A 22,725-nucleotide genomic window follows, 5' to 3' on the forward strand; every position below is an offset into this window, starting at 1 on the left:
GGGATTAGAGGGGGACTGTGATGAGGAAGAGGGAGGTGGGTTAGTTAAGAACTGTGATGAGGAAGAGTGAGGTGTGGTAGTTGGGGACTGTGACAATGATGAGTTAGGTGGTGGTAGTGAGGGACTGTGATGAGGAAGAATGAGGTGGTGGCAGTGGGTACTGTCATGAGGAAGAGTGAGTTGGTCATAGTGCAGTACTACAACAAAACAAATTGATGTGATGGCATTGGGGGACTGTGACAATGAAGAGTAAGATGTTGGTAGTGGGGACTGTGACTAGGAAGAGTGAATTGGTGGTAGTGGGGGAATGGGATGCGGAAGAGTGAGTCAGTGGTAGTGGGGGACTATGACAAGGAAGAGTGATGTGGTGTAGTGGGGGGCTATGAAGAGGAAGAGGAAGTCGGTGGTAGTGGGGGACTGTGACAAGTAAGATTGAGTTGGTGATGTGGTGGTAGTGGGATACTGTGGCCAGTAATAGTGAAATAGTGGTAGTAGGGGACTGTGATGAGGAATAGTGAGTTGCTAGTAGTGGTGGACTGTGATGAGGATGAATTAAGGTGTGGTAGTAGTGGAGGACTGTGACAATGAAGAGTAGTGTAGGCCTGTGAAGAGGAAGTGAGGTGGTAGTAGGAGGCACTGTGATGAGGATGAGTATGGTGGTGGTAGTGCTGGATGGTGACGAGGAAGATTGAGGTTGGTTAGCTAGAAAACTGTGATGTGGAAGGATGAGTGTGTGGTATTGTGATATTGTGATGAGAAAGACTGAGTTGGTTTGAGTGGGGTACTGTGACAAGGAAGATTACGTTGACAGTAGTGGGATACTGTGATGAGGACGAGTGACATGGTGGTCGTGGGATACTGTGATGAGAAAGATTGAGAAGATGGCCATGGGGGACTGTGTCAGGGAATAGTGAGATGGTCAAAGTGGGGTAATGTCATGAGGAAGAGTGGCATGGTGGTTGTGTGGGACTGATGACAAAGAGAGAGGTGGAGGTAGTTGTTTACTGTGAGGAGGGAGAGTGTCATAGTGATAGTGGAGTAATGTGATGGAGAAGAGTGAAGTGGATTTAGTGGGCAACTGTGACGAGGAAGAGGGATATGGGGATATATACCTAAGGTTACCATTCGTTACTGGGATGAGGAAGAAGGATACAGGAGTTCAGGTATGGTTTCTAACTAGGTAGTGTGATGAACAAGAGGGAGGGAATCTCATGTAGATATCGTTTCTGCTGATGTCAGGCATAAGTGGAGACCTTGACTGAAATGCTTGTCCAATCACAACAAAGGATATAGTAAACAAGCATTGACTTCCTGCGGTCTTTCATCACACACTTTTTATTGAACAAATCAAGCAATTATAAGTATTTTAACATGATTAAACTTAGAAAAACACTAATAGCCCCCTAATACATCCCCTTCACACCCTTTAAGTTAATTTAGGATGCAATCAAAATGATTCCTAAATTTACTTAAAATACTCCTCTTCCCCTAACTAGCAATCACAGTGATTACATCTTATTATGTTATAGTTTTGAAGTATTTGCAAGTGTTTATACTGTTCGTGCCATTCTCAAACACCAAACCTTCACAAATCATCCTTTCTTACAGTGCCCACATTCACACTAGCCTCTAAACCAGTGGTCTTCAAACTTTTTTGGCCAGGGCCCCCCTGAGCAAAATTTGGGCAGGTCGGGACCCCCCAGAAATGCCAAATGGACAGTATATATTGCGCGCCGTCACCTGCTCCCATCACAGTCGCTGGGCTCCCTCATCCCACTCCTACCCAGTCGCTGGTCTCTCCCCACCCCATCACACACCCTGGGCTCTCCCCACTCTGCTTCCACCACTATCCCATGGTTCCCGCCCATTGTGCTCCCACCATAATCCCTGGGTTCCCCCATCCCGTTCCCAACAGTCTGAGGGCAAGTGGCGGCTGGTGATTTTCTTTTTTTTTTATTATTTTTTTTTTTTTTTAAGTGGAGGGCATAACTATTTCTGCCAAAAATGCAATACCGACCGAGCATAGTGAGGGAGCTCGAACCAATAAGGGGAGGTTAGGGGGGGTTTCCCCCTGTGAATTTTTTTAAATAATGGGTTAAAATGTTGCATTGTAGAGCATACTTTGAACAAAAAATGGGTAAATAGCCAAACAGTTTGCAACTGGTGCTGGGAGTCCAGGGGGCAGGCATTGATATTGATATTTATATTTTATTTCTATCGCGCTCGTACACAAGTGTTTCAGAGCACAAGGCAAGGGAGGGGAACAGAGGAGAAGAAAACAGCCATCTTACTAGGCCCAGTTACATTGAGAACGCACAAGTGCGAGGGGGAGGGGAAAAGTGCATTGAAGGGGGGAGAAGTGGAAAGTGCGAAGCAGAGGAGAAACAGATAAATAACAATAAATAAATAAATAATAAAGGCAACAAACAGTGGTAGTGCAGCCAGCAATTTGAAAGTGCTACGTTTAAGGCAGCAGACATGGTAGGTCTGAGAAGTGCAGGAAGCAAGATGGTTCTCCTCAAGTTTTAGAGTGGCAGGGCGCTGTTCCAGAGGGAGGCCCCAGCCGAAGACAGAGATCTACCCCCAGCTTGTTTCTTTGATAAACGACTGACCCTGAGGGAGTTGGAGGTAGAGGAGTGAAGAGCTCGAGAGGGGAGGTATTTGCGGAGGGATAGCTGAAGGTATTTTAGACCCAGGCCCCAGAAAGCCTTGTGGACAATGGAGAGGGTTTTGAATGATAGATGTCCAGTAAAAAGATACCATCGGTGTCCACTGGGCCCCACTGGTCCTAACGCAATCAACATGATTATGTGTGTATGCAAGGCGCTGCACATTCATACTGCAATCACTCTATCATTCACATGAGCATCCTTCACCATACACTCACTCATAACATAAGCATACACGCATCCATACACATGTTTAAATAAAAACAATGAACATAAGCGTACCTTCTGCATTGGCCTGCGTGTGGGTGCTGAAACGGCCTGCTCTGGCTGCTCTGTCCGTATGTGCAAGGAGGCGCAGGAGCTCCCCCTCAGACATACAGACATGCAGTGCCCCAGCCAGCATTTCCAATGAGCTATGCAATGCTGGTGAAGCAAAACGCCCCAGCACTTGAATGGCTCAGTGAGCATGTGCGGCTGGGGAACTAAACTAAATTGTCAAAGGGAAACTGTTTCCCTTTGACAGTTCAGCCAGCCCAGGAGCACTCCATTAGCTAGATAAAACAGTTGAGGGAGTGCTCACTGTTTCACTGGGCTGGCTCCTTAGCTCCTCCATAATGGGTGAGGGGCCACTGGGTGGGCGCCCCCTCGCCATTATGGATGAGCCGCCAGGCTCGGACAGGCCTATAGGGCAATGCCTGTATCAAAAATGTAAAATGCTAGTGTGGGCCAGTCAAAATGGGCCACCATTTTGGCCAATGTGGACCAGTTTGATGAGTTACTTAACTATGCAGTTAGTAATGTTGACCGTTGTTGCTGAATATATCACAATTTACTTACATTTTAACACAAAGCACCCCCTTGGGTACTATTGAAACAGTGGGCTTCATTAGAACTCTGGCGGTAGCTGTGCTGGTAAAACCGGCACGGCTGCCGCTGGAGTTGCATCCGCGTCCGGCACCCGCGAATGGGCAATTACCAGGTCATGCCGAGTTAGGCGGACATAATTGACCTTTCGTGGGTGCCGGTACCGGTAGATCCCCATTCCCATTGAGCCCTATAGGGCTCAATGGGAATGGGGGGGCTCGGATGCACCGGCAACGTTCGTAACGGTGCCGGTGCAGCCAACGAACTGTGCTCGCGGGTGCCGCACGGCCTACCAGGTCAGACCTGGTGGGCTGGCAGGCACACGCAAGCACAACTCTTACTATGGCGGTACGGTAGCAACGGTGCCAGTAGCTTACCGGCACCGTTGTTACCATACAGCCATAGTTGTAATGATGCCCAGTCTGTGACTAAAGGAATGAATATCCATTTACAACTGTGGGTCACTTTTTCATTGTTGCCTGAGACAGTTTCATGCTTCAGCCCGACCATGTGAGCCACCCCTATCATTTCTACGAATCTAAAAAAAAAAAAAAAATTAGCTTTTTTTTTTTTTTTTTTTTTTAAATTCATGATGAGATCTCAGGGCCCCCCAGGGATGCACCCGCGGACCCCTAGGGGGTCGCGACCCACAGTTTGAATACCGCTGCTCTAAACGCCTCTAAAGGGCTCTACTTTCACCCCTTAAATCATTTTAGGGAACGTTCCTATATTGATTTGAGAACTTGATTCTTGAATCGCATACTTGTGGATTTGCAGAAATGACAAATCTTGGCACCAGCAATGCATCCCAGGAGATAACACACCCTTTTTGGGTACAGGGACACCCTGCTCTACCTTGAATAAAAAAATAAAATAATAATAATTAAAAAAAAACACTTCATACCGACTAATTTCTTATTTGGCACAAATCCGTCCAGCAGTTTGGGCTGTTCGCTTGTGCAAACATTTGACATTCTATCTATGGAACAAGGAATGGAAAAGTGAAAAAACACTCTTTTTTGACCCTTTATGTATTTTGAACTGTTACACTGATTTGCACGTAGGTATTCAGTGTTGGGGTTCCGGGCCACACATGTCAAAGCTCGGGGTGACCTGCCCTATGGCTCAGTAGTTATTAGTCATAGAATTTTTGCATTTTTTATGGATGATAGGTTTCACATTAACTAGCACCGCCCTATACTATATATTATATTATACATATAATGAAAGGTTAAAAATGTTACATCTTTAGACCATTAGTCACAATTTATTCATATCACATCAAGATCTATTTAAAAAGTAAAGCAGTACTCGAACAGTATCTCTCAGGTCCACTCGCAACATCGTATTTGTCCCACGTCCACTCACATCATTATATTCGTCCCAGGTCCACTCACATCATTATATTTGTCCTAGGAAGGCAAATCGACTACATATTTTTAAGGCTCTATCTACTTCAAACACTCAGGGCCTGATTTATGGAATTATTTGTGCATTAAATGGGGAATTTGTGTGCCAAACTGCTTGCAAAATCCTGTTTGTTGATTCATGGAATCGACTGTGCAGCACTTTTTTGTACCTTGCAGGGACTTTGCACAGTCTCAGCACATCTCTGCGAGTGGCTGAGTGCCTTGCATGAGACACCACGCAGAGCATGGGTGTGGCTTGCGCAGAGGGCTGAGAAGGGGGCGCAACACGTAAAATGAGGAACACAAGGGAAAATGTGGGTGTTACAGGGAATGGTCAACAGGCAGTCCATCGCACGCCCACTTTTGCGCGTAACGATACGCATTCATGGATCAAAAAATGCAACCTCTCAGCAGGGAAATGGCCACACAAAGTCCTCAACTGATCCACCACCCGAAGGCAGGAGTACAGACACTTGTGCATGGGAATCACTGCACAGAGATAAGATCATGTGTCGGATTTAGGGGTACGTGTATGCAGCCTGGTTTCCAAACTAACTTAGGGGTGTGCATATGCAGTGTAGCGTGGTGCGGGAACGGTTTACGGGGGTTCTCATGCAGATTTCCTGAGTTTTACTTGAGTTACGATAAATCGTACGCATGTTGTCAGGTTGCCGGTAAGTGTCACGGGGGACACTGTGCAGGGTCCCCAAGATGCAGGCCAGCTTGCTGGGGACTCCACACACTGTTTGAAGGGTGTGTGTATTTGCAACCGGGGAGCATGCAAAGGTAGGTGTACTGGGAGTATTTGCTTTGCATGGGGGGCATGTCGGGAGCATTCCATCCACGACTTGCGTATATGGTTAATTTGCGCAGAAAATTCCATGTATATGTAGAGAGCGCATTTTCGATTTTGCGTGCAGGCTTGCGCAGTGTCCTTCTCGGAGTGCAGCCTTTGCGGGATAAATGCACACCTTTCCATGAATCGGGCCCTCAATGTTTAAACTCCTTTTTTAATCATCAATAGACCTACTATTCTTGTAATTTCTTGACTTAATTTCTAGAGTGGATGACGTGCCCACTTCTTCCCTCAGCTTGGTCAACTTTTTAAAGGAGGGCAGCATATTGTGACTCGGGAAAATACCTTCCAATGGCAGTACTCTGCATATGGAGAGCTTCTCTCCTTGTCCTCCACAGTGCCCACCCTTAGATTGTCAGACATCAGTTAGCCCTGCTGAGCTCTAACTCGCTCTTTGGATATTTTCTGGTTGTTCTGCCCTCAGGATTGTATTTGCCAGAAACCCTCCCTCTTTGCCATCAATATCACTGGTACTTTCACCCTTGTATCCACAGCTTTTAATGGTTAATCACCATGTTCAAGAAACCATGTTTCTTTATGTTATGGCCATGCACTAACATATAATGTACTAGAATATTGAGGTTTGGGCGAAGGCACTGTGCATATTGTGCTTAAAGGCTTTCCTCTTGTGAGCTGAAATTGTATTAAAAGACTAGCTGTCCCCAGCCACGCGTTGCTGTGGCTCAATCTGGTTAAATGAAAAAGAAAGAAAAGAGAATGTGCACGTTTGTAATATGTTTAATTTCACAATGTTTGTGGGTAGTTTTTAATGGCTCTGGCGGTTCTCCAAATTGAAGCAGTTTAATTTTCCGAGCGGCGCAACACATTCCTTTAGTTTCTCCATCACATTTCAGAGCCTTCCAATAAGGGCACACTTCAGTCATGGTGCCGATGAGAACATGCCGGCTCAAACTATGGCTCAGCTGGGTTGTACCGGAATGCGAGGCGATCATAATCGCGTGATTGCTGAGCACGGAGTCATATTTCACGCTGATCTGCTCAGTCACTCTCAGCCTGTTGCGTTCGAAGCAGGTCTAAAGCTGCAGTAAGCGATCGCTGTGCTCGCAACCGTGCATCCTAAAGTCTGGCTGCACGTCGCTCTGCTGCTTCCTCGGCACGTATTTGAGCCAGCGTGTGTTGCTTTTACGTCACGTCGTTCTGCTGCTTCCTCGGCACATATTTGAGCCAGCGTGTGTTGCTTTTACGTTCAACAGATGGCGCTGTTTTTCAGAAAAAGCATGTTTTTACCTGTCACAGGTGTGACATCTATGTATAGTAGGCATATAAAAACACGCGCCTATTCGAATGCAATGTTGTGTCAAATTTTCAAAGCAATCGGTGAAGAACTTTCAGACATTTAAGGTTTTGAACAAACAAACCTTTACATTTTCATTTATATAGATAGAAGTGAAGATGAAAAGGCAAATAACATGTTGACCTTGAAGTCTGGATTCTTCTCTTTGTCGGCGTCCCCATGTGTTTGACATCACTATGCTGGTGTGATTAAGCATCCACAGTGGGAGAAGACTCCCAGAATACTTTCACTTCTGGTCCCATGCCCTGTGGGCTGTCACTCAAGCATGAGATACCAAGAAGAGATTAGGTGTTTTTTCATTTTTCTTGGGGGGGGGTTCTTTAATCAAATTATTTAAAAAAAAATATTTTTAATTAACGTTTATTTGTTTCAAACTATTTTTGACGGTTCTTTTTCTTGCATACAGCTCATTGATGAATGGCTCAGGGGTGATTTAGATAAATAAATAAATGAAACCATGGACGCACTTTACCATGCCAGCACAGTCCTTGTGCACACTTTCTTTGTGGTGTGCAGGCAGATTCTTCACATCTTTATCAAAGATCTGTTGTACTTGCACTTGTTTTTCAGGGAATAGCCAGCGGTTTCTATTTTGTTTCCGTCATCTTTACTCGCCCCTTGCACCTCTATCTGACCCGCTCTGACATAGCTGCATCGTCCGTAATTGGGGCTGGTGTACATCAGATGCACTTCAGGGGTCAGATTACAGAGACATTGCACCAGTGCAAGTGCCCAGTTCCACAGTATTCACACTAGTGCAAAGATTGCCCTACTGCCAAAACATTGGGGACCTATTAGAAAATCATTACACCAGGACAAGTGCATTTCTGCTGGGACAAAGTTTGCCCGAGGGCCAAAAACTATTTTTTCAGTGCATTTCTGAACCAGGGCTGGACAAAGACTGATATGCAAATGTATTTCCCATCTTTGAAAGGTACAGTGAGCTAAAGTGTGGCTGCAGACTCTCGAGTGGTTACCTTCTCAAAGAACAAGTCAATGGGCTTTGTTCATTCTCGCAGAGGGGTGCCTATGGACTATTTTTTAATTTCTGAACCAGGGAAAAGTTTGCCCAAGTACTAATATGGAATGGTATTAGCAGTAGGTCAAACTTTACCCTGGTGCAAACATATATTGAAAGTATATGTTGTTTGCAATAGTGATGTTGTTGCCCTTGTGGTAATAGCATACACTTGCCATGGTGGAAAGGTTTGCAAACTTTTCAAACTTTGCCCCAGTGCTATTACTGTGCAACATTTTTGGGTCAACTCTGCATTTAGTTGATTAGAGGCCAAAGACAGGCATTGGTCTGTTTTTAGGCATAATTTGCGAGACAGCTGACCCAACCTTCTAATCGTACTGCTCCATAGGTCACAAGACAGTGTCCTGCAACCAAAGACAGGCAATAGAGAAACGTTGCACCAGCGCAAGGGCATTTAACACTATGGAAGAAATCACTGAGTGTAAAAACATATTCTTTCAATACCTTATTGCAGCAGGGCAATGTTTGCCCTCGTCGTGGATCTTTACCCTAGTGCGAAAATGCATTGGAATAATGTAGGCTGATTCTCAATAATGAATGCACATGAAAAAAGTACAGACAATACTCTTTTTCTTTCAGAACTGCACAGGTCACCTTATTCTCAAAGGTGACCTGCACATTTCAGGGGGCAGTACAGCTACGCAAGATACCATGGCCAGTCCACTAATAGGCTCTCAGCATTCATGAAGTTTCTGGGAGCACATTTTACAGAGAAATACTTTTTAAGGGTCTGTCATTGTGAAATGCAACACAAAAAGGCATTTCTATCCTTGTATGGTGGATAGAAATGCAAGTGGAACAGCAGCCACACTAAAAAAAAAGCATGGCAGGTTTAAGAAAGATCCTGTCATGCAATACGCAACCTGCTGCGCCTATTCCAAATAGGGACACAGTGGCATTTTTGTTTTCTGTGCATTTTAAATATGGTACAGAGTTTAGGGCCCTTTAGGAACGTGTATGCAATGGATGGAGATCACAGAATAACTCTAAATACAAATAACCGGTCCAAATCAGGAAAATGGCAAAGTACTGTTTTATTATCAATTAACTAAAACAGGAAATTATAACGAACGGACGTGCGCTCGATTTCTCGCAACAATCTTTTCATCAAAACAAGATTATATACTCAAAATACATCAGAGGTGACATCATACTATGTGGCAAATAAAGAAAAACCTACTAGGGATTGGGATAGGGTTAAGGGGAACATCTAAGTACACATTGTATAGGAACTGGGATTGTAATTGACTGCCCATAGTCAGGTGGACAATATATGCCTACCTCTAAAACTGTCATCTTCAAATACATTAAGTAAAAGGTTTCTCATTGGTCTTCAAACTATAAGGTCCTTTGTGTTATATGGACCACTACAATTGGTTGGCATGCTTGTTCCATGTCTGTAACATTTGGTTCATTTAGCAGCACGAAAGCCCAGACCCAGGTACAAGGAGATGGGGCCTGACTCTACCTCCCCACACAATTAGCCTGCATCTCTCATCACCCAAGCCTTCTGCCATAAAGATTGTCTTTGAACTTGGCCTTGCAAAGTATCCTTGTCTCTGAGAATACATGAGAGTGCGGGCACTCACTATCATTGTTCTAGGACTCCAAGTTCGACTCTGTTTTCATCCTTGGCTCACGTGACGGGAGAGCACGATTTGGTCCATTTTGCAGGTTTTAAATGTCTTAAATGAATAAAACTTGGCACTTTTGGTGTACTTTCTTTGCACCTTAACAATAGATGATTCATCCTTTGCATGTTCACTCCTTTCCAGAATAGATAGCCGACCTTGGCTGCTTCAGTCTTGACTTCAGGCCAGTCAACCTTGCCGTGCAGCTTCACTATTCAGCTTATTCTTCCTGCAACACAATTTTCCCTTTCTTCTTCATGAGTCCTGGTTTACTAAAATTCATGATACTGATGTCCAGCTTCTATACAGTGGCGGCTTCGCGTTTATTCTATCCACTAGATAGAGCCAGCTTCTATGATGATTTAGTCTACCTTGCATTTTAGCGTCTCTGTACAATTATTGAATGGTTGATTCTGCACGTGTAATCTTCTTTTTCACATTTTAAAATTCACTTGACTCTTTACTTCATCATTAGTTTCGGTAGCATCCATACATTCGCTTCACCCAGTATCCTGAGACATCGTTCATATTCTCTTATGACGTCACAGGCTTTTTTCTTTACTCTTTTCTCATATTCCTTCGGGGAGTTCATCCCTCAGATTGTCGTCCCTTTTTTGAATATGTGCTGTGGCATCGGCACAATTGCTGGTGTAAAATACGGCACAATCCCAGGTTTCCAACATATGGTAGGTAAAGGGGGGGCAGGGTTTCCTGCAGAGGCATGCAGTCGCTCCTTTACAGTGTGCTCTTTAAAATGCATAGAACCCCCCTCTGATTTGCTCCAGTGTGCAACAATGCAAAACAAGGCTTTTGAATATACATACATTCAGATGCCCTTTAAGCATAAAAAGCAACCTTTTTTTGGAGCAAATAATAAGATGTCTCTCAAAATTTGCTCCAAAAAATGTTTGGAAAATGTGACCTTCTGTTCCTTCCACTAGAGCAAGTAGTGCACTAGTGCTCATTGCACCTGTCCACACCTTCTGTAATACCTTCATGTTATGAACAAAAAAGCTTGTTTTCACATCATTTAGGTATCATTTGACCAATTTGTTCTCTGTTATCCAAGGACACCACCACCCAGCCATATGAGCTGTATCTCAGTAAGGTGTAGGAATATATTCCAAATATTAACTGTGTTCTATTAACTTTTATTCCTATTCCCACTTTTATTCAAATGATGTGTAGGGGTGGAAAAGTGTGCAATGGAAGATGGTGTGTGCAATGTGAGATGGAAGGGGATGGATTTGATCCCGAGAGTGAGAATATCACATGAAGTGGTGTGACGTAACCAAGTCTGATTTTTCTGTTGAGGGGAAGGGGCATACATAGGGATCTTTGAAAGTAGAATTCGGAGAGTGTTGGAAAATTGAAGAATTTTCCAAGAATCTGGAAGGAGTGGGAGGCAGAGTTGAAGTCCAACTTGCTGACCCAGTATAGTAAGTTAGGTGGAGGTGTTACCCAGGTGTTGAGTAGGTGGAGAAGGCGACAGCAAGGGTTGGTTATAGTTCAGTGGAGGAGATCCTTATTATGAGCTGGAGTTTGTGTTGATGTTTAGTCCTTATGTTCTGAGTAACACTCTGCTGCATGGGAACGAGATGCAAGAGGTCATGGTTTTTCTTGCTGTGAGTGAAGATGGTCTTCTGGGCCCATCTGCCATCTCAAGGAACACAAGAACATGAATTTGCATTAGGAGAGGCAATTTCAGCCTACTGAAGAGTGCCCTAAAGCAATAGCACGATCCTTGCAGTTTTCAAGTTTTAAGGCTACACCCGTGATCTAGTCTTAGACCATCTAAAGTTCAACTTCTGGGTGTATTACCTAATGTTGGGGGCAAACACTCTGCAACAGGATTTGTTAGGCCTGCAGAGTCCCAGACACATGGATGGCTGTTTCTTTAAATGGTTCTCCTGCTAAAATGGCCAACTAGAGACATAGGTCTATCTTACATAACACTCTCTGCCACAGGGGTCAGTTTTGCATTTCCACTGACTTTAATTGATTTATGCACCAGTGATAAAATCCAGTGGAGAGGGAGTACACTCATCGCTTGAGTGTGAAATTGAACATGTTGATGATGGTTACATTTACCGTCTGTTCTGAATTGGCGCACAAGACAGATTGATGCACAGAAGATGATGGTGTGCTCCTGCCCTTACATTTTCATCAACTCCGTACCCACAGGACCGTCCAACTCCAGGCGTTGATGCCCAGATCCCTGCCGGGTTTTCAGGATGCCCCTCATTACTATTCATGAGATAGGTTTGAATTCAATGATTCTCAATGTATGCACATTTTTCCTCATGAATATTAGACTGGGATATCCTGAAAACCCACCAGGATTGCGTCCCTTGTGACCCGGAGTTGGACAACCTCAACCATTCTTTTGTAAGTGCCGGTTTAAATCAGTTTTTTGGACACATGTTTGTTATTTGACACGAAAAAGTGCCATAAAGAGGTTCTTAGGTCCCAGTCCCCATATGTCAAATAAGACAAATCGGAGCAAACCAGCATTGTCAAAGCCAGATCTTAATAAAGGCAAGCAAATGAGCGACATCAGTAGGTCTTCAGTCGTTGTTGGCTGTCATAAGGAAAAACAAACCTGAGGGGGATAATATGCCACTTCAGACCTCTGCCATAATGGAGGGTCCTTCATTGTCACGTGCCCATCTGAGCAGTCTCTACTTAGTCCAGGATGAATTTTCGCGAGTCACTGGAGTGGGTCCAACCTGCATCACACCGTTAGAAAAACTGGAGCGCGAATTCCGTTTGGGACCAGTCAACACTGACTCCGCCTGCACAAGAGTACGGAACAGACTCACAACACGCTAATGTGCTCTACTAACCCTGTCAAAACTCAGTGGGCCTATCTGCTGGTCGGGAACCCGTTAAGATGGGAATTTATATTTTATTCAGGGCATTGTATGGTGTAGACACTGCCCTGAAGACAGTGGAGCACCGCATTTCACTATAACAACATTAAAACTACACAACTCACGTTAGAGATAATTGGTGGGTTGTTTACATGGGGTGATGGTGCCGTGGAGTGAAGAGGTTTGATATGTTTGTGCGGTGGCGGTTATCAGCGGTGGAGGGGTAGAGAGATCCAGAGAGTGGGAGCATAAACAGAGAAGGTTTGTCTCCTGTAATAATTGTTCTTTTACAACGTGCTTAATACCTGGGACCAGTTTCTAAGCGCGAGCCCGGGATTCGAACCTCTGTGGCTATGCGCTGTCTTGCTACCAAGACAAACACTGCTTCCTTGTTGGCTTTGCAGTTTCCTGTAGCATTCCATCAGCGCTCCAGGTGAAGCATGCGCGCCATTTTGTTTTAGAGCAGTATCTCCGGCAGAGGATTCCGGCCATTTGCACAAAGAGGAACCGTGTCGCTTAATGACGTTTAGCATCACCACTTTGATGAGCCGCGCGGAGGTTGCTCTGCATACAGTGCGGGAAGGTCAGCTCCCTTCCCATCCTCGCCACTAAATATTTCAAATACTGTATCCTTGGGCAGAGGGATCGGAGCCCGGTGATGATCTCGTAGACCTGCCAAGGATCTAATTAAATAAATGAAGGCTTTCCCATTTCCAGATTGGCCGGCACCGCTTATTCCGCGCGCAGTCATTGTGGTACCGCGGAGGACATTAGGCAGATTGGATTCGCTTCTAAATTGGATGATCCATGATTTAGATTGAATTTCATCTTTATGCAAATAGACAAGGACTTCCAAAGCATGCAGACCTTCAAAATATAATTACAATATCTTCTTATTTACAACACAACCTTTTATGTGTAATTTGAAAAAAACAAAACAAATATCACCCTCGACAGCGGCGGGTGCAGATCCGTGATGTCTGCATTGTCTTTCAGGCGCGGCTGATGAAGACGAAATGACAAAGGTGACACACTGTATATGTTTTATCTCATTAATAAATAAGCATATGTATCTCCTAAATCAGATGTGACTTGCACCACAACATGCGTAATGAAATTAAATATTGATGTGTGATGGCGATGTGTGGAGGCTGCATGGCTAAATCGAATTGCCATATTTAATTAACATCCTTCTGAAGTGGCCCCAATGGGGCTGTTAGTTAAACCTCACAATGGTAATAGTAGCGGCAGCGTAACTAGCACTTAGCATCTCTAATTAATAGTAAAGTAATTATATTTAGAGAACATCTTACTTAATTCTTATTTTGCATTCTGAGTGCACCGCGGTTGTGTTTTGGCGTCGCGGTTGCACACAGCCCTGGATCAATGATAGTGAAGGAGCAAGGAGGGGGGCAGCCAGGCCCCCTTTGTCTTTCCTTCTCAGCCAGGCAGTGGGGCAGGTGGCTGGCACTTTGCGTAGAAAATGCATGAATTATGGGATGGGGTGAGAGGTCAATGTCATGTTTATCAACATCCAAGCAAAATCAAATTGTGTGTATGGAACTATATGCCAATACATGTGCATGTGTATTTATTTTGTGTGTGTGTGGATGCACCTCTATGCCACAGTGTGTGCACATTACTACAGATCTGTGAATGTGTGCATAACTGTGAATTTGCGTATGCCACTTTGATCTATAGGTGTATTTCATTATATCTGTCTATGTATATGCATGTCTGAGTGTGTATATCGTTATGTGCATGTCAAAATATGCACAAGTCACTATATGTGTACATACCATTGTTTGTATTTGTGTGGGTTGGTGTATCACCATATACGATTTTATGTATTGGTATTTTTGTGTGCATCTTTGTGTTACTATGCATGTGTGCACACCGCTGTGTGGCCGCGTCACTATGTCTCCTATAACTGTATACATCAATATGTGTTTGTATGTATCACTCTATGTATGTGTGTGTATGCAAAATTGTGCGTGGATCTGTTTATTACTACGCATGTCTATATCACTATGTGTGTAATTGTTTGAGTGTATGTAGGGCTGTTTGTGTAGCAATCTGAATATGCATTGCTATTTGTGTAGCTGTTTATGACTATATCTATTTCTCTGTTCTTTATCTATCTATCTATTTTAGTTTTTATATTGTGCCCTATCGCCCATAGGCCTCAAGACGCTCACAAGAACAGACAACATAGAACATAAAAAAGACTTGAGCATCCATGCGGCAACCAGTACTATTAGGTTTCTCCATCATCAAAAAGGTGCGTCTTGAGTAGTTTTTTAATTGTGGTGAGAGAGACACTGGGGGTCATTTGCGGCATGGCTACCCCCATTCCGGGTACCGGGTCCGGGTTCCTGAAATGGGGAAATACCAGACCATTCTGACCTTAGAGGGCCCGGTATTTCCCCATTCCAGGAACCCAGACCGTGTACATCCCCATTCCCATTCGAGCCCCCATGAGGCTCAATGGGAATGGGGTGGATGCAAACAACAGGCCCGTTAATGACCGGCCCGTCGTTTGCATCCTGGGCTGCTCGAGGGACCCGCCAAGGACGCCTGGTAAAACCAGGCATCCTTGGCGGGTCCCGCAAGGAGACCTCGTAATGAGGCGGTAGGGGGTTAATGGGGCCGGAAGCTCTACCAGCCCCATTAACCCCCTACTGCCACGGTCGTAATGAAACCCACTGTCTTTAATCAGAGGGCATAGAGTTCCAAATCGTAGGGGCCCAGTGAACAAAATTAGTACCACAAACGTTTGTCAATGGTTTCTGTGGTTGTTGTAGGTTATGTTTTCCGTTTGATCGAAGACTTCTTCGTATGGGGGCCTTGGTTAATCTCTTTATAAGATAGCTTGGGGCAGGACCAGCCAAGCACTTGTAGATAATAACCGAGCACTTGAATTTTATCCTCTGTTCTACCGGTAGCCAGTGAAGTTTTTATTCTGGCTACCAAGACTTTTTCCCATCTATTTAGTCCAAACACGGCCCTAACCTCACCATTTTGTATGGTCTGCAGTTTTGTGATGTTGCCTTTGGAAGTGTCCATTAAGAGGCTGTTGCAATAATCCAAATTTGAATTGATTATTGCTCCTGCGATTAGTGCTTGGTTTTTCTCAAATAGGTGTCGTCGAATTTGCCAAATGAGATTGGTATGAAATGCACATAATGATTTTAGGTAGGAGACATGTCTTTTATAAGAATAATGAGAATCCATAAAAATTCCCAAAGTCTTGACATGTTTTGAAACTTCAATGAAGCTGTTTTTAATCTTAATTTTTTTGAATTGTTGGTTTAGCTTGCCTATTTTCTGAGGTGTGCAAAGGATTAACAGCTCTGTTTTTGCCTCATTAAGGGCAAGGGAGTTGTTGGCCATCCATTTTTGTATGATATTGAACACTTCCTTAACTCTCTGCACATCCTTTTCGTATGAACCTGTCATTTCGAAACCCAATTGGGTGTCATGAGCAAAGTTTGTAAACTGGACACCCATATTTTTAAGCATGTCACATAAGAGTTTAGAGAAAATATTAAAAAGTAACAACGACAAGCACAATCGCTGCGGGATGCCACACATCAACAACGTTTTCAGGGAGCTGAAGTTACCCTTCACGACAGATGCCATTCTTGGGCCTAAAAATGATTTCAACCAGTTTATGGCTGATGAAGGACATTTGCCCGTTGTTCTTAGTCTCTCGGCCAGGAGATCATGATCTATGAGATCAAATGCCAAAGAAAAATTGAGTAACTTAAGTAAAGCAGGGTTTCCTTTCTCAATGATATTAGCAATGTTAACCTGGAGATCCAAGAGCACAGTCTTGTTCCATGTTTGGCCCTAAATCCGGATTGCTCATTTGCCAGTAATTCATTTGTGTCCACGAACTTCTGATACTGCACAATCTAATCAATGATTTTGAGTAAGAACGGCACATTAGTTATAGGCCTATAATTACCCGGTATTGATGGATCCAAGCTTCCTTGAGGCCTGCAGGAACATAGGCTTCTTCAAATGATTGGTTAACGAATTGTACTACCCAAGGAGCTAAGATGTCTGCATACTCTTTGAATAGGTTAGCGGGGAAAGTATCTCCCTGACAGGAAGATGGACTTAGTTTATTTATAACCTCCAATACCTCAGCAAGATTGACTTTTTCAAAGAAAGATTTGGGTGATGGTCCAGTAGGTCACTCATATTCGTCAATATTAATGGGAGGATTTCCTTGTGTTCTGAAAGCTGTTTTCTTTGTGCTTCAATGGCCTGTAGATGTTTGTGTTTTTTTTCAGAGAAACCTATATGGATATCTTGACACCACTTATCGCTTTCTTGAACATAGAGTGTAGCAGGCGGGTCTTTCAATTCTTTGAGGATAGAAAAGATTTCTTTCCATTGCAATTTAGCTTGTTGAAGTGTTCTGATCTGGTTTTAAAAATAAGCAGTTTATAAGCTTTAACTGCTTGCTTATAAAGTGCCAATGATGGGCCGGATTGATATTTCCTCCAGAGATGCTCCGCTTCACGCTTGGCTCTTCTGGCTTCGATAATGTCGCTAGTAAACCATTTATTCAATGAGGTAGATTTGCTACTTTATTTTGGTTTACCTTGCGCCAGTTCGTCAAAGGCTTGATTTGTAGCCTTTCTAAAGGCCTGAGTGAAGGTGTCTACTGGTGTATATTGATTTAACGATGGCAAGAGAGGACAGACCTTCACCTTAAGATTCTCGCTGGTTATTGCCTTCCTATTACACCAAGTTCCCACAGATATAGGTTTTCTGGTGGACTGTATCTGTCTATTGACAGTATGGCATGTAAAGTTAACCATATAATTATCAGACCATGCACATTATGAGAATGATGTAACTATAATGTTTTGATTTTTTGCTAGAATCCAATTAAGAGTATTACCAGCATTGTGAGTGGGTTTACGGAGTACTTCTTGAAAATTAATGGCCTCAAGTGATTCAATAAGTTTCTTTGCCATAATATCCTGGGGATTATTATCCCATGTTGATCTATCCTTATGGATGCAAATATATTTATATGCATGTATTATTTTGTGCATCTTTGTGGCTGTGTACTGTGCTTTACTGTGCATAGGTGTGTATTGAGTTGCAGGTGGGTAAGTGTGAATCACAATGTGTCTGCATGTATCACTGTGTGCTGTGCGAATTAGTGTATCAGTGTATGTGCAACTAAGTGACAAACTATGCCTGTGTGTATTTGTCTGTGTGTGTATATTGATATGTGTGTTATTGTGCATATGTATGGATGTGTATCCTTGTAAATCTGTGTATTGCTGTGTGCGTGTAGTGTATCTATATGTGTTTGTAGGTCATTCTGTAGTTGTATTTTGATGTGTACTTCACTATGTGCCTGATTCATAGAAAAAGCACAAAGACCCTTTAAAGCATTGTGCGTGTAAATCAACGTTGCGCCTGCATGAGTGCAAAATTGATTTTGTGCTCTCTGCGTATTCATGGAATTATAACTGCAAAGTAACCCGAGGTGCAAGTAGCGGCCAGCGCTCCCATGGTATGCCCCATGCAAACCAAAACCAGCAACACATACCAACCTTTGCACCTACCATATCCGCACCAGCAAGCACCCTGGCAATATTGCGGCTCGTCCCCTGGCAACCAAGGCAGAACCACGGTGACACTGCGCACAAAGCCTTGTAACTCAAATTTGCACCACAATAATCTGTGTACCATTTCGTGTAACTCAAGGCAGCGGATGTTAAACCTGCGTGCGAACTCCCATAATTCAAGGCTGCGGCTCAGTAATCTACTTATGATCACTCCTAACTCCAAGCGGCACCAAAACTATGTGCCGTCAACCCTAAATTACTATGTAAACCTTAACTTTGTGCATTGGTTCCTATGCGCATAGTGCGCTGAGCCTCCTTTCATGTGGCCCTGAGTCCACAAGGTTTGCATGTCATTTTTCCCAATGTGAAGTTGCGCGTTGGATTACATGAATTCAATTAGGTTTGCACTTGACGTGGCATGTGATTTCACTGCATGACCCATCCCTCAACATGCCCACATTATTCCTCTTTTTGCCCGGGGCATGGGAAAATGCATGTTCCACCCCTATTTATTTATTTTCGTAGGCCTGTGCACACTTTGTGTGGAGTGACGCGCAAAGCGCCCAACTGCATGTAAAGATGTGACGGACCCACGCAGTGTCCCGGAAAAATACACAAATTCTCACCCATGAATCGGGAAAAGGAGATTTGCACACTGAAAAGTGTGCAAAGTCACTTTTCTGGCCGTCTGTGTTTGCTGCTGTGTGTATGTCCACTGTAAGGGTGCAGATGGAGGAGACTGACACCGAGGTGGCATGCTTGTTGGCATAAACCTTTATTATACCAGAAAATAAAGAGAAAATCTAGCTGTCCCTAACACTAAGAGGGGTTGCTCGGCCTCAATGGAAAAACTAAGGGTGTCGTCAGAATGTCGGTGTAAATCAATAGTGCACTGTCTTGTGTCAAAAATCTTGCTTTTGTCCCTTACTATAAAAACGAAATTAAAAAAGTGAGTGGATCTTCTTGGATCAGAAGAATGACCCCTTCTTCTTGGCAGCAGCCCATAGTTCCAATTGTGGTGCAGAATCTTTGCCCGGGGGAATGTCTCCCTTCCTCAGGTCTCATTTCCTTTTCCAGGCACAAAGTTCCAGTTTGTAATGCTAAACAGCAGTAAATTTCTCTGTCATGAACCGTCGTCTACGTCCCTTCTGGACCTCCTGGTCCCTGGCTCGAAGGGGATTGCATGCAGTTATCCTTCCAACATGGCCGCCCGGAACAGAATACTCCAGATCGGTCTATGCGTTCCACGCTGCTCATCCTACAAAAGGGACATGCCCCCGCGGCTCTGCGTGTCTCAACACTACCGCTACCTGTAGTCGGACGTGCTTAGCCGGAGTTCGATCGGGGCTCTCGCTTGATTCCTTGTTCCCAGTCCCTTGAATTCCCTCCTGTTCCCTTTCCTCCTCAATCTCCTGGAAAACCATCCGCGCTCGATTCACGGTCTTCCGTGCCTCCGAGCGTAGCTTAATTACTTCCTGGAATTACCCTGGACTTGTAGAACGCTCCTGGAAACTGAACCGCTACTCTCACGCTGGACCCCGAAGACTGGCGTTCGGGATTATACAAATCCCGCACCGTAAAGAAGAAGAAATCCCAGAAGGTGGCGAGTACACAACAGAAACAGGTGAGAAGGGGAGAGACTTGTGGCAGATTGAGACGACTTAAAAACTATACAGATTTAGAGATGGAAGCCGCTGTTCAAGACCTCATGCGAGGCATGCAGGAATTAACAACGGAGGTACAGAACCTCAAGGCAGAGAACGCAGCATTAAAGCAGCTAGTTCTATCACGTGATTCCGCAACCAAAGAAAAAGTAATATTGGGTGGAATAGTGGAGAAGTATGACGGTTCTTCCAAGACTCTCCACGCCTTCCTTGATTCGTGTTTAGTTCACTTCACGTTCAAGCCCTACTACTTCTCCACTTCTAGAGCAAAGGTGGGTTTTATGATTTCTCACCTCACTGGAAATGCATTGACTTGGGCAACCCCCCTAGTCAATACAAGCAACGCTCTCCTGGATGACTATGATGGCTTTGTGAGAGCCCTTAAGGAAATGTTTGATCGCCCAGAGCAGGTGTATAGTGCTCAAGAGAGACTACTCGAGTTTCAACAAGGGTCCCAGGATATGCTCACCTATGTTACTCATTTCAAACAACTTGTGAAAGAAGCAGACTGGTCTCCAGAAGCTAGTTTTACACTCTTCCGAAGGGGGCTGAACGAAGAAATAAAAGATGATCTCGCTAGGGTGAGCCACCCAAGCTCCTTCCAGGTTCTTAAGGAACTATCCTTACAGATAGATTTTCAATTCCAAGAAAGAAGAGCAGAGAAGAGGAAGTCTAAGGCAAGTCTCCAAAAGACCATCACGGAACATGCCCCCGGACCCAGAACCTATGCAACTAGGAGCCTTTCGTGGACCCATTACCCCTCAGGAAAGGATGCGACAAATCCATACTGGTCTATGCTTGTATTGCGCTTCTGTTAAACATTTTGTGAGAGAATGTCCCATTGCTCCTCCACGGCGTTCGGGAAACGCCAGATCCCGATCCTAGATGGAGCACAGTGTCGGGACAGAGATGTTTGCTCCACATCAATTCCATCCTTGAACTTTCCTGGACAAAATAACCTTGTGGTTCTGCAGGCCCTACTATCGGCTTCCAAGACAGAATCCTACCCCATCCTGGCATTAGTTGACTGCGGAGCTATGGGCGTATTTCTAGATCAAGATTGGGTCACTGCTCATAACATTCCACATGAAAGCCGAGTTACAACGCAACCAGTAGAGGCAATTGATGGAAGGCCTCTCTCCTCAGGACCTATTACCCTTGAGACTAAAGAGATTCTACTTTCTATTAATCACCATCAAGAGAGAATCAAATTTGACCTCATTAAATCAGCCCATTATCCGATGGTTCTTGGGATGCCCTGGCTGCAGAGGCACAATCCTTACATCAACTGGGCAGCCGGCTCACTGTTTCTTGGATCTGAATTTTGTATGGCTCACTGCCTATCCCTGGATACCTTACCAAAGCCTTCTAAAGACTTTCAAGAGAACCAACAAAGTCCAGTCACTGTTTCTAACATCATCTAGATTCCCAGGGCCTACCAAGCCTTTTCTGATGTTTTTTCGACCGCGATAGTCCAAGCTCTCCCTCCTCACAGGCCAGAGGATTATGCTATTGATACCGAACCCACAGCTGTGATTCCTTTCGGCAGAATGTTTATATTATCTGAACATGAAAAGAAGGCTCTCCGAGAATACCTGGATACTAACCTAGAAAATGGCACCGTACGCCCATCCAAATCTCCAGCGGGTGCTTCATTGTTCTTCGTTCCAAAGAAAGATATCAAAGAACTCAGACCATGTCTGACTACTGTGGTCTAAATCAGTGCACTCTCAAGGACCATTATCCTCTACCCCTCATCTCGGATATCCTCGAAGCAGTCAGAGGTGCAGTACAAATTAGATCTAAGGGGTGCTTACCATCTCATTCGTATAAGGGAAGGTGACGAATGGAAAACGGCCTTTACAACTCCCTTTGGCCATTTTGAATATCTGGTCATGCCCTTTGGACTTGCTAATGCCCCAGCAGTTTTTCAACGTTTCATGGGTGTTCTCAGACATGCTGTTCCTCTTCGTTATCGTCTACCTGGATGACATCTTGATCTACTCCAAGGACCTTCTAAGGCATGAAGAGCATGTTAAGACAGTCTTACAACGATTACGTGAACACAAACTCCTAGCTAAACCCGAGAAATGCCTGTTTCACGTCACTTCTGTTCATTACCTAGGATTTGTCATTAGTCCAGAAGGAATTGGAATGGATCCTTCAAAGGTAAAATCCATACTATCTTGGACAGCTCCCACATCCGTGAAACAGATTCAATCTTTCCTGGGACTTGCTAATTTTTACCGAAAGTTCATACCGTCCTTCTCTGAAATTGTTCAACCGATCATTGCTCTCTTGAAGAAAGATGCTCCATTTCTCTGGTCTACAGATCAAGACAAGGCATTCCAACAATTAAAGACAGAGTTTACTCAAGCCCCCATCCTGGCTCAACCCAATATTAACCGACCATTCCTAGTGGAGACGGATTCATCCAATTACGCCATAGGAGCAGTACTAAAACAGGAATTTGAGGACAAATTGGAGCACCCCATTGCTTACCTTTCACGAACCCTGATTCCCAGTGAGACTCATTATTCTGTCTTGGAAAAGGAACTGCTAGCCATCCGCCAAGCCTTCACAGAATGGCGACACCTACTCCTGGGAGCTAGGCATCCAGTCCAGGTCCGTACGGACCATTGAAATCTTCAGTTTCTACAATCTTTGGAGTGTAGGAACAGTTGTCAGGCCCGTTGGGCCTTCTTCTTTGCCCAGTACCAGTTCCACATCCATCACGTTCCTGGATCACAAAACATAATTGCTGATGCCCTTTCCAGACGTCCTGACTATGAAAACTCTGAGGAT

The sequence above is a fragment of the Ambystoma mexicanum genome, chromosome 11, assembly GCF_040938575.1.
Source record: "Ambystoma mexicanum isolate Mex_15411 chromosome 11, UKY_AmexF1_1, whole genome shotgun sequence".
Lineage (NCBI taxonomy): Eukaryota > Metazoa > Chordata > Amphibia > Caudata > Ambystomatidae > Ambystoma > Ambystoma mexicanum.